The following is a 13,132-nucleotide window of genomic DNA, read 5'->3' on the forward strand; positions in this document are numbered from 1 at the left end:
CAAAGGAGAATCTCAAAAACATTTAATTAAGGAGCATTAAGCTCTGTGGACAGAGGACAGAGCACTTGGCTGTGGGTTAAGATCTCAGCCAGAGGGCCTCCCTGGTGGCCAGGGGTTAAAGACAGTGCTATCAAGCTATTGCCAGCCACTGCAGCATGAGCTCAATTCCTGGCCAACCAGGGAGCAACCCACATGGCACAGCAGACCTCTCCTCTCTCACCCGCTGCTCCCCTCAGCAGTGTATTTCTCAGTCTGCCTGTTCTGTTCCCCACTCTGTCTTTGGTGAATCCTCTCACCCCTGGCATCTCTGGCCTGCACCCCAGCTCTTGTATGCATAAATAAATCTTTAAAAAACAAAAAAGATCTCAGCCAGAGGTGAAGCTATGGGCCTCTCCCCTGAGCAATGAGGCGAGATGTAGGACTCTCTAGGTCTCCCATTTGGAGTGATGCCTCAACCTGTAAAACCCCTGAGGTCTGGGAGACACTGAGGCTTGAGGGTAGGTCCTCAAGAAAGAGTATCTGCCCTTACTATTTTTACAGCCTTAAAGCATGGGTTTGGAAAAAGAAGATAAGAATTTTCACATATCACCAACGGCTACGGTCATCTGGGAAGAGCCGGAATGTGCAGACACGAGGCTCTGTGATCCATCGGCGCCGGTGAGTGGTGTGGGGACTGGCCCGGCCACCCCACTGACGGCTGAGGTTGCCCCACCTGTAACTCACCTGCTCAGGGCTTATGCTGCTCCCACCTGTTCAAGATGTGCTGTTCTTCCGCACCCACAAGGCTGGGAATATCAAAAACTGAAGTGGGGCAGAGGGGAAAGTCTTTCCCAGAGGAGAAGGCGCAGAGATAAGAAGAAAGAAATGCTCAGCTCTAATAAAGTAGAAGAGAGAATCTAAATAGAGAAAAATCTTTGTCCATTGATTTGGAGGGTTCAAGTATGGAAAGAAGAGGAAGAAGAAGCAAGAACAGGTCGCCTAAGCCATTCAGGAGACCCAAAGAAAACACAGAGAGGTTGTGGTGGTGCCAGAGACAGGAGGAAGCAGGAAACAATACACAAGAGCTCAAGTAAATAGTGTTCGACTCCTCTGTCGCCCCTCTTTGCTGATGATGCATTCGCAGGGGCTTCATTTCCAGGGGGAGGGGGGTTGTGGTATGGGTTCTGTCTTGGAACATCCCCGGGTCCGTGGACTAGCAGCCAAGCTCTCGGATGCCGGGGTGGCTCCGCTGCCACTAGGTGGGGGTGTTATGCTGAATTGGTGGGAGACACAGAAGCAAGTTAACGCCAGCTTAACTGCCAGTTTGGCAGTCCCGGCTTAGCCGGAGAAAGGCAGAGGTGTGCACTGAGAGGGCAGAGCCTGATGTCCCTCAGCCGCTGACAACACTGACCCAGATGCCCCCACTGAGAGAGAGGCTGTGGGGTGCTGACGCAGTGAGGCAGGGGCTCCTGAGAAGCAGAAAGAACTTTGTACTCTGGAGTTTCAGGTCTAACAAGGTCCCAGGTACCCCACTCCCTGCACATGAGCTTTCTACCGATGCAGCTTATGGGGTTTCAAACACTGACCGGGCCTGCTGGCCACTGCCCAGTGCTTTCAAAGTAGAGAAAGCTAACAAGAGTTCTTAGTACAGAGTTATTAATACACTGTGACTGGACCAGCCGGGCCTGGCCACTGAGCAGTACCATTTGTTTTACATATAACATTGGGGTTCTTTTTTCCTTAGTATGTCTTTCCATAAGAGAAAGTGCTATGAGGAAATATAATTCTTCTGTACAAGGAGGCTTGTGGGTAAAGAAAAATATGCTGGGTTTGGAGGATTCTTGCCTTTCGCTGCCCAGAGAAAAGTCCAGGTGAGCACACCATGAAGAAACTGAATCAGGTCTCATCCTCCACACCAAGGTTCACGGGTGCTCGTTGCTAAGGTTCCAGAGACATCCGTGGCTCAAGCAGCAACACTGCCAAGACCTGTGTCTTCTTATCTTAGGACAAGCCTGGAAGGTTTGTAACTGGGGGACTCAGAAAGTTCCTTCAGGCTTGGGGTTAAGGTCTACCCCACCCCCAAGCTGGAGTGGGGAGTGCAGTCTTCTGAGAAGAGGAAGAACAGGTGGACAAGTCCAGCCTGATACTGCAGGTGCCCCCTGGTGGGACAGAGCATCACCGTGGGAGGGGGCTGTGGAGCTGCTCCTGGGTCTGCCTGGTCGTCAAAATGGTCATTCTCTGGGTGAGTTCAGGGTCCAGGCAGAGCCTGGTATCCTAACTCTCCACTCAGTGCTTTCCCCACATTTTCCTGCCTCCCTTCTATTGGGCAAACACAACATCAGCCACTTCTAGGCTCTGTGCTGGAGGAGTGGCCAGTCCAGTGGGGCGCAGGTACATAAGCAGATCTTTCCCACATAGTGGGGGGGGAGGGTGGCATTCTCAGGAACACAGCTCTGGCAGGGGTATGGACAGATGACCCTGAGGAGCAAGGGGCAAACATGCACCTTTATTCCAGGAGGGCTTCCTAGAGGAGGTGAGGTTTGAGTTGATGTTTGGTGGAAGATTAAAACAAAGTCAGGCAAGAAGTGAAGACTAAGGGCTGGGGGCACAGGGACCAGCACCTGCACAGCCCCAGAGACTGAGCTCACTTGGGCCTGCCAGAGAGCTGTGGGCCTGTGAACAGGTAAAGGGCAGGAGACTAGGTGGGGCAGCCCTGTTGAGGGGACAGATTCATAGAAAAAGGAGGACTGAAAACTGGCAGGACTTGGTGGGTAGACTGGACGAACAGGAGCAGTGGCAGAGAAGCAGGAAGGAGGCCAGGATCACTTGTGTGTCTCTGACTTTGGAGTCATACGGAGCAGGAAGAGAAAAGACAAGAGGGTGAGGAGTTCAAATTCAGACACATGAAGTTTTTGGTGCCAGGGGACGTGCAGAAACAGCTGCAGGTCCCCGGACACCCACATCCGATGCCTGGGAAGCTGATGGAGCCAGGCCAGAATCTCCTTATCACCTGTGCGTTCTGCAGAAACTCTGCAGACAGCTCCTCCTTTATCTGCACCCTCCCCCAGCTATCTTAAATATGTCAACGTGATCCGCTTCTGGGTATATACCCAAAGAAAATAAAAGCAGGGTGCTAAAGAGATCTCTGCACTCCCATGGTTATTACAGCATAATTCACAATAATCAAGATGTGGAGGGCCTCCCTGGTGGCGCAAGGGGTTAAGCACCACACTATGAAGCAATCCGCAGCCTCTGCAACACGAGTTCAATCCCTGGCTGGCCAGGGAGCAACCCACATGGCGAGGCAGACCTCCCCTGTCTAGCCCGCTGCTCCCCTCAGCAGTGTGTTTCGGTCAGTCTGCCTGTTCTGTTCCTCGCTCTGTCTCTGGTGGATCCTCTCACACCCCCGCAACTCTGGCCTGGCCCCCAGCTCTTGTACGCATAAATAAATAAAACAAAAAAAAAAGATGTGGAAAAACCTAAGAGCCCGTCAATGGATGAAGGGATTTTAAAAAGATGTTATTCAAAATGAGAAAGGACACCCTCTCATTTGCAGCAACTTGGATGGACCCGGAACACATTATGCTAAATGAGACAAGTCAGACAAAGACAAGGATGGTATGCTATTTATGTGTGGAATCTAAAAAAGCCAAATTCATAAAAATTGCGTAAAATGTGGTTACCAGTGTGGATGGGATGGACAGATGTTGTTTAAGGAACCAACTTGTAACACACAGTAACCCCTAGAGATTTAATGCCCAATACAGGGACTACAGACAATATTATATTATAATCATCAAACTTGCCAAGAGTCTAGACCTTCATTCCAACCACTAAAAAGAAATGATGATTATGTAATGTGTTACAGGTGCCAATTGTTACGTGCCACCATATTACATTATACATACCAAGTTCACATATCATGTACACGATATGGCAAATATATTTCAATTTTTAAAAACTCTTAAATATATGGTGCTTTTCAGTGTATTCACAGGAGCCTCTGGTCTGGTGGAGGAGGTCCCAGAGGCAAACAGGTATAGAAGGCAAAGACAGAGCATATGCTGACGGGGCTGGGGGACAGCAGGGAAGCAAGTTCAGCTGGAGGGACTGTTGGGGAGCTGCTGAGGGACGCACAGCCTCACCAAAGAGAAGAGTCGCCGTCTTGAATGGTCAGGAAATTAGGGAAAGCTCAGCCCAACACCACAGCCTCAACAGGAAAAGACAAATGCAGACAGTAAGCTAGAGGAGGGCTTGAACCCTGGGTAGTGAGAGCTGTTACCCTGGACAGAAGCTCCCAACACCCTTCTCTGAGGATGTTTCTCACGGTCTGGCTTTAGCTGGCTTCTGCATCCTCTGCTACTAACCCTAATGTGGATGTTCTGTACATCTGCTAAACTCTGCCTTCCAGTAAATGTATTTACATGTTTGCACACAAATACTGATGTTGCATCTGCTGCCGGCATCCTGAAGAAGGAGATGGATGGAGCTAAGAAGAAACCAAGTAACCTTACCCCAGGAAAGAGTCCCAGCACACTCCCAGTGGTATCCACAAATTGCCTCATACACACGCCCACGGGCCCAGGTGGGAGAGGAAGCTGTGGTTAGGGACAGGAGGAAGGCGGCTCCACCTCTGGTGCGTTCTTAACCCAGCTCTGCAGAAAGATAGCTCCCCACGTTTGGTTCCCACTAGCTCCCTGCAATCTCCTCTCCTGCTGGACCTTAGCCAAGCTTCTCTTCCCAGACCCCACTTTGCCCACGAAACACTCACACACAGCTGGTACTAAGTCTGGGGTGCAGGTCTGCCCAGCCCATTCAGGTTTGGCTGGTTCAAAAACACCCAACCTCAGGAAAAATTCCAGGTTTTTTCCCATACACAAGCTTGGTGACCTATGTGGAACATTCCATCAGAAACAAAAGCATCCTCACCTTCCAAGGTCAACCTACTCTACCCCAGCCCATAGCCACAGTCATCAAAACACACACCTAAGCAACAGATTTTTTCAGAGTCCTACACAGTCCTCTTTCCAGAACCCTGGGGTGAGCAACCGTGCAGCCTCAGACCAGACTTCCTTCCTTGGCCTCGACCTTGACAATGAACCTGTCTCAGCTCAGCAGTTGGCAGGAAATGCCCAGTTGCCTTAGTGCCTGAGTTCCCAGCCCAGTCTGCATTGCTGAGGATCAGGGGAGGCTGGAGCTGGTCTGGGCACTAGGGCCGGAGGGAGAGGGACTGCCCAGCTGGGCTGGGAGCACCCAGAACGGGTGGGGCTGTGGGCTGGGGTTTTCTCACTGCTGTGTCGATGTGTTCCAGAAGCCTCATACCTCAGTGGTCAAGGCTGCCACCCGCAATCAGGCCTAAGGCTTCACCCAAGTGATCTCAGCTACTCTTTGCAACAGTCCTACGCGTAGAGATTACTGTATGTTTTTCAGATCAAAGTTTTACAGTCAGAGTGGCCCAAAGTCACTCACGAAGTCATCTAGGCTGACAGTCAAACGGATGTGGGTGCTCTTCCAGTTCCCTCTTCCTCCCCTACCAGGAGCATCCTCAAATCGAGTTCTAGCTGGAAGTCTTTCTTTCATCCCTACAGGTAAGCACTTTTCCTGAATGTACAGTACTCTGAAATGTCAAGAGGTCAGGCAGCTCAACAGAGCAATCCTATTTCGAGAGAATGTTACGGATGAGCACAGCATCGTGAAGAGGGGGCATTTTGTCAGTTCTGTGGCTGCTGAAAAGCTGAAAGGCCAGAGTCTAGGACAGTGCCTGCCACGTACTGACACAGAAGGCACCCAACAAAACACCCTCCCAGACTGCAGGTGCTCACAAAGCATCCATGGTTTTCTAGTCAAACCTGTTCCTATAAAAAAGAAAGGATGTCAAGAACCCTCAGCTGCACCAAGTCAGCCACATAGACAAGCATGACCCAGATATGAAGGGGTCACCCTCAGTCCTTGGGACACAGGGCTGCACCTGACAAGCACAGCAATGAAGGGGGGGTTCCAGTTTCTCCACATCCTTACTAACTCTTGCAATTGTCGGTCTTATTTAATATTAGTCATTTTGGTGGGTGTGAGGCAGTATATCATGTCATACATGGTTGTGATTTTCATTTTGCTAATGAGTAATAATGTTCAGCATCTTTTCATATCCTACACTCTTTCTCCATCTCCCTTTATCCCACACACACAGATGATGAGATTCCCATGTATCTCACTGAGAATCACTACACAAGCACATCTGTCTGGCTCCTCCTATTGCAAAAGTGGGAGTTTGTTTCATTAATCAAAAATCAAATTGTGGGCCTCCCTGGTGATGCAAGGGGTTAAGCACTGCACTATGAAGCAATCCAAGTATCTGCAGCACGAGTTCAATCCCAGGACGGCCAGCGAGCAACCCACATGGTGCAGCAGACCTCTCCTGACTTGTCTGCCGCTCCCCTCAGCAGTGTATTTCAGTCAGTCTGACTGTTCTGCTCCCCACGCTGTCTCTGGTGAATCCTCTCACCCCCCTGCATCTCTGGCCTGTACCCCAGCTCTTGTATGCATAAATAAATGAATCAAGCATGAGTGGACATAATTAGGGAAGGTTTCCCATGGAGGTGAGAGCAGCTGGGACGCAAAGAGCAGGTCACGTGGCTAGCCAGATTACAGTCTGTGCAAGGAAAACACAGTGAAGTAAGGCAGAGAGGACACTGGGGGTGCTGGGGCCCAGAAGAAGCCTGACTTCGGCAGGAGTGATGCAGGTGCTGGTTTAAGACCAGATAAAGTTGAAGGGGTTTATTAACAAGAAATCTGTGAAGCACTTTTCATGCCCCAGGTGCAGGAAGGGCTTCAGAATGGGAGTCAATTGTCCTTTTTCATGAGGAAGGTGCGAAAACAAACATACAAACAAACAAAACCCAATGGGACAGGTGAGAGGTAGAAACATCACACAGGGTATCTTGATTTATCCCATCGGGTCACACACAAAGCCTGCACAGACCTGAAAGGGATACAAGGTCTGCTGCAGCAGAAGAGACTGGCCCAGAATGTTCTGTATCTGATCTGGGGCAGGTTTTTAAGGCTATGTTCACCGTGTGAAAATGCAGCAAGCGGCTCACTTACTGCTCCGGTGGGTGTGCTGCATTTTAGTGAAGAGCTTGCTGGAAAAAAGGAAAGACAGCTCTTTTGTTACATGGTGCTGGCTCTCAACAGGCCAAGAAGGTGCTTGAGCAGCACACACCATGGCCTTCCCTGAGACAGCTCATTCGTACATAATAAGAGACCCAGTTGGCTGAGGTCTCCTCTGGGAGCTTTCATTCTTCCGCTGGGTGCTGCCAGCCCAGCTTCATTTTGTTTCAGAGGAGGATCAGCAAAGGGAAGCACAGAGAGAGGCCCTCGTGGGTCCTAGTGGATCACGTGACTGCAGTCTGGACTACCTCAAAGGCTTCCCACTGCTCGAGAAGAAGCCCAAGATCTGCAACCCCCACCTCAATCTCAGCCTCAGTCTCTCCACCCCAAATCTCCTCCCCACGCCCTGGTCCCTAGGATGCTCACAGCTCCAGGAATATGCCCCACATGCTCTTCCAACTGCTTGGAATACTTCTCCCTCTCCATCTCGTGGCTATCCTCTTCACCGCTCAAACCTCGGCATGTGCCGCTCTTCAGGGAAGCGTTCCCTTACGTGCGTTCTGCTCACAGTCCAGATCCACTTCCCATGACATACATGCTCTTGGAATCTGCTTCTCTCACACTTATCTCTGTTGCAATTACAACACCTCATCTTTATGTGGCTTGATTGATGTTGGCACAGGATCAGAAACTACATCTGCTTTTGTTCATTACTATATCCCATCCCAGTGCCTCGGATGTATGCGAGTGCCTGGCATATGAAGGAAAGAACGATCACAGAGAGCATTCCAACAGGCAAGATGTGGTCTGATAGCCCCGGGTAAGACAAGCCAATGACCCAGCAATTCTACTCGCCTATAAAAACTTGACAGAATTATGTATGCTCTCCAAAAGCATTTACAAAAACGTGTATGACAGCATTATTTGTAATACAGCCAGAAACTAGAAAAATCTAAATATTCATGAACATTAAAATGGATTAGATTCATTTGTTGAAATATTGATTTCTGTAAACTACTACACAGCAAAGAAAATTATCAAAGAACCATTACTTGCTGCAATGTGGTTGCTTTGAACAAACGTAACACTGTGAGCCAAAGAAAGTCACAAAGGAAAATATATTGTGTACTTCCAATTATGGAGATTCAGAATCAGGCAAACTGAACTAAGGTCAGAATGATCAAAATTTAATAACTTTTGGAGGCGAGGGGAAGGAGGCAAAGGGACTCCTGGGGTATCAGTCATGTTCTGTATCTGATCTGGGGCAGGTATTTAAGGCTATGTTCACCGTGTGAAAATGCAGCAAGCGGCTCACTTACTGCTCTGGTGGGAGTGCTGCATTTTAGTGAAGAGCTTGCTGGAAAGACAGCTCCTTCGTTACATGGTGCTGGCTTTCAACAGGCCAAGAAGGTGCTTGAGCAGCTGGAGCAAAGCATGCAACGTAGCTGGGGCTTTTCTGCGCTCCCAGCACACATGGTCACTGGCACCCACCGTGGCCTTCCCTGTTTTCTGACACAGCTCATTTGCACATAAAAAAGACCCAGGTGCAGATATGTGTCTGTATAAGCAAAGAATATCTCTGGGTAGAGACTCAAGAAACTGAAGAAGAGAAACAAGAAAAGTGAAGCCATTCTCAGGAAGAAGGGGGATTTACCAATGACTATAGACACCTTTGCAATGCTTGTATTTTTCACATACATGCAATTTTCTCAAAAAATAAATTTACCTTAATTATTCATTGGAAAAATATACATATGGAAGACAAAAACTTTAATTTTGCCCAAAGTGTTATGAGTCAAATAATAACATAGATACACAGCTTATAGCATCATAACAAAGGCTTAAGTCAAGTGATTATTGGGGATGATTCTAAGAGCAAGTCAGCTCTGATCAGGGGTTAGAAGGATATGACGCAATTAGATACCCCCCAAAAAAACATATAATAAATCTATGAAATGTTTTATATTTGGTCAGTCAGTGAAAGAACCCAAACCACTATCCCTCCTGGTCTCAGGTATCTGGACGCTGTATTATATTCAAGGGGGCTAGTTAAGATCACACCTCTCAAGCCAGGGAGGTTGGCTAAAATACTGGCTCAGCCACTCACTCGCCATGTGTGGCTGGGCAGAGAGCCCACTCGGTTTCCTCGTCTGTAATGCACACAGAGTAACCCTTGCTCACAGGGCCCCCCGCAGAGGTGAAAGAAGTACCATAGAAAGACTTGCTTAGCCCAGAGTCAGAGCTCAGCAGATGGTCAGGTGTGGTCATCACACTTCCCTCTCACCAAGCCATGAGGATAGTGACCATTAAGCATGACGTCTGCCTGATGCCATGTTTCCATTGACTTTCCAGTGGGGTAGACAAGTGAGGTCTGAGTGTTCACCCAAATTTCAATGAATCGAGACAGAATGCGGACCTTCAGCGAACAAAGAAAATGATCACCTCATCAGAGTCCTCAAAAAATTTAAAACAGGGCCTCCCCTGGTGGCTCAGGCGGTTGAGCACCGCACTGTGAAGCTGTCTGCAGCCTCTGCAGCGGATTCGATTCCCGGCCTGCCAGGGAGAAATCCACATGGTATGACAGACCTCTCCTGCCTCGCCCGCTGCTCCCCTCAGCAGTGTATTTCATCATTCTGCCTGTTCTGTTCCCCGCTCTGTCTCTGGTGAATCTTCTCACCCTCCCGCCCATCTGGCCTGTACCCCAGTTCTCGTATAAAAATAAATAAATCTTTTTTAAAAAATTACAATCTTGGGTACACTGAAAAGCAAGCAAGGAACAGACATCACTCACAAGTTGGGGAGTTGAATTCACCAGAAACACCCTTCTTTTGAGAAAGCACTCCCAAAGGGCAAACTGAACCTCTGGGGATAAAGCATGTCCACTGCCTTGCTTTAGAGGCAATAATCTTTATTTTTTTTTTTTTAAGATTTATTTATTTATTTATACAAGCACTGGGTACAGTCAGAACCGCGGGAGGGTGAGAGGATTCACCAGAGACAGAGCGGGGAGCAGAGCAGGCAGACTGACGAAATACACTGCTGAGGGGAGCAGTGGGCGCGTCAGGAGAGGTCTGCGTGCCATGTGGGACCCTTGCCGGTGGCCGGAGATCGAACTGGCGCTGCAGAGACTGTGGGCAGCTTCGCAACCCAGCGCTCAACCGCTGCGCCACCGGGGAGGCCCAGAGGCGATAACCTTTACAGCAAGAGCGCAAGAAGCAGAGCAAGTGGTTCTTGAGCTTTCTGCAAAGTCACAGGCATCAGGTGGCCAGAAAGGGCTGAGTCATGGAGGTCTGGGAATGTGTGGCCAGCGAGAAGCCAGCGTTTCTCAGGTTAACCGGAAACTACACACAAGAGCCTCAGGGATCCTGACGGGTGCCTTCCTGAGTCATGGTGAAAGGGCGCACCGAGGAGCCAGCCCTCCAAGGCCACTCTGTTCACAGAGCCCACCAGGCACGACACTGCCCCCTCTGTGTGTGCAGAGTGCAGCTATCCAGAGGCGGCCTCCCCCAAAGGACCCCTGCCTCAGAGGGTATCTGGAAGCCGCCTGGACACGCCTCTCAGCCACACACCTGGCTCTGTGCCTTGTGGTTTCACCTCAGAGTTCTGCTCATCCCTGCGCAGGGAGCATCCCCCGCAAGGGGTGAGGGTGAGAGGGGTTCACTGCTGCTGCCTTAGAATGTAAGGGTGGGGGCAGGAAGGCACAAAAGTGAGCCAGCGTGGACCGGCTCTGGGGCGAGAGGGTGGAAAGAAGACCCTAGAATGACTTCGAGCAAGTAGCAGAGAAGACCATTCCCAACGCTCGTCAGTGGCGCAGCATCACGCGGGGCCTTACCAGCGTCCCCCTTGCTGTGCTTCCCACTGGTGATGACGCTGAGATGTAGACGAGAAGGGAAGAGAGAAAAGCTTCTGACAGAAGCAAGATGTCCAGCTGCAAGGGGCACCGTCCCGCTGCCGTGAGAGCAGATGCCATGAGGAGAGCTGGCGAGAGCAGATCCTGAGCCTGGTAGGTTGTCCTGATGACAGCGGCCCAGAGACCGGTCGTTACTGCTTTCCGGCCAGATCTGTTCCCTGGGAAGGTTTCTTGAGTTTTCTGGGTGCTGAGAGGGGAAAGAAAGTGCTAGGAATGGAGGGAGGGCGAGGACTGATGATTCCAAGACAGTCGGTGTTTCCAGCAAGGTCCCACATGCAGAAGACAGACTCTCGCCCTTGACACTGTCTCATCTTCCAGGGCAAGAACAGCAAGGGGCCGGCAGACTTTCTGCTCTGGAATCCAACAGGGTGTCAGTGAGCCACAAAGACGAACCTCAGTGTCAGTAACTCACACGCAGCCCAGAGGGCCCTGGGCCTTAGATGGAAAAACTGGAGTTTGGGAAAGAAAAACACCTTGGGGAATGACTCCTGAGCCTGCGCCCACACACACTGCCCCCCGGCGGGGCTGGAGGCGCGCCCTAGGACAGAGCTGTGTCAGCTTCTGCCGAGACTTGCAGAGTGTGGGGTGTTCTAGAGCTCGACGCCCAGTGAGGGGACGGGGTGCAGGGATAAGCCAGGATTAACAAGATTAAAATTGAGGGCCTTCAATCTGGATGTCCCTAAATCCTTGCCACAGAGGCTGGGCCTGGGCGCTGCCGTGTTCATGCGCATGGGGAGAAGCCCAGACTGGGAAACCCCGTCAGACAGGCTACAGGCAAGCACCTGGCTGCTGTCCTCTGCCCAGCAGCTCCTCCCAGGAAGCAGGCACAGCTGACAGCCAGTACAGACCGTCACCTGGCTCTTGGGACTAGTCTTGAAAAGGAAAGAACAAGATGCTAAGGCTCCCCACGTCGAGCATTTCACCGTCCCGTGGAGTGGGAGCACTTGGGCCAGGGCTCGAAGCCAGCGCTCTCCATGCCCGCCAGGGAGGGGGTGGCCGGAATCAAGTCCCGGAGCCTCCAAGAGACCCCAGCAGGCTGTCGTGAGTGTGTAGCACCTGCAAGCCCCCAGCTCTGCCTTCAGGGGCTCCCGGCCGAGCAGCAGAGATAGATGTTGATCAAATTATCAAGTCACTGTGAAGCTGGCAGGATAAATGCTTCAGAGGGAAGAGTACATGAGGGGTTGGGGGGGTGGGGCGGGCTGAGTCTCACTCAGACCAGGGAGCAGCTGAGCTGTGAAGGAGGGGTCTCCTGGGTGAGAGGAGAGGCCCACATGCCAGGAACTGACAGCAGAGACACCCTGGACCAGGCAGGAGGTTTGGAAGAAACAAATATTGTTTATGCATTAGTTAATTACCTGGCAATTATCTAAGGATGAGTGTCTGTGCCACCAACTGCCTTCTCTGTATTCAAGACCTCTTTTCATGCACAATTTCTCACACATCTAGCAAAATGCATAACAAGTCATAACTGCCACTGTTGCAGCAGCAGGGATGGCGGTGAGCAGGTATCACTGTTCAGGCTAATGTTCCACAGCAGCTACCAGTGTTACAGTCTGCCCTTACCTGCTGGGTCTCACGTGATGCCCACAATAGTCCCTTTGGACCAGGGAGCAGGGAAGGTCCATGGCCGCGCAGTCGGCACGTGGCAGGGATCAGATCTGCCCAAGACCCATTTGGTTCAAGGCTGTGCACATAAAGCAGAGCAGCAGGGCTCAGGGGTTGGCAGAGGAAGACACCCAGGACTGCCACCTCTGTGCCTGTGGTCTGTCATCAGCGAGCCTCCTGTGACGTCACTGTCTCACCTGTAACACTGGGATAAAGACACCTATCTGCCCATCACATCAGGTTGTTGTGGAGATCAAATGAGCATAGGTGAGCCTGATAGGTTTAAAGCACCACATAAACAAGAGGTATTATTATTTGGCAAAACCACGCCCTGATATTAATTCCAAATGTGCAAGGTGTGTGACACCCTCCCAAGACTACAGATGTAATTAAAGAGAAGAAAGAAAGAAAATCTAAACCACTCCCTGCCTTGACCTTGGGACATAAAAATGTGTGCTGACAGCAAGTCCTGAGGTCTACTGTGTGCCAGGCACGGTCCCAGGGTGGCAAAGAATCAACTACCTAATAAGA

The 13,132-nt window shown here is 50.6% G+C and overlaps 1 protein-coding gene across 1 annotated transcript in view; it reads right to left on the bottom strand.

The window, feature by feature from the left end:
- The window catches only part of RBM20 (RNA binding motif protein 20), a 166,750-nt gene that overhangs the window by 89,905 nt on the left and 63,713 nt on the right, over positions 1 to 13,132 (bottom strand). The gene's annotated exons all lie outside the window — the stretch shown is intronic.

Source organism: Talpa occidentalis, unplaced genomic scaffold (assembly GCF_014898055.3).
Source record: "Talpa occidentalis isolate TD23 unplaced genomic scaffold, MPIMG_talOcc4v2.1 talOcc4.8, whole genome shotgun sequence".
Classification (NCBI taxonomy): Eukaryota; Metazoa; Chordata; class Mammalia; order Eulipotyphla; family Talpidae; genus Talpa; species Talpa occidentalis.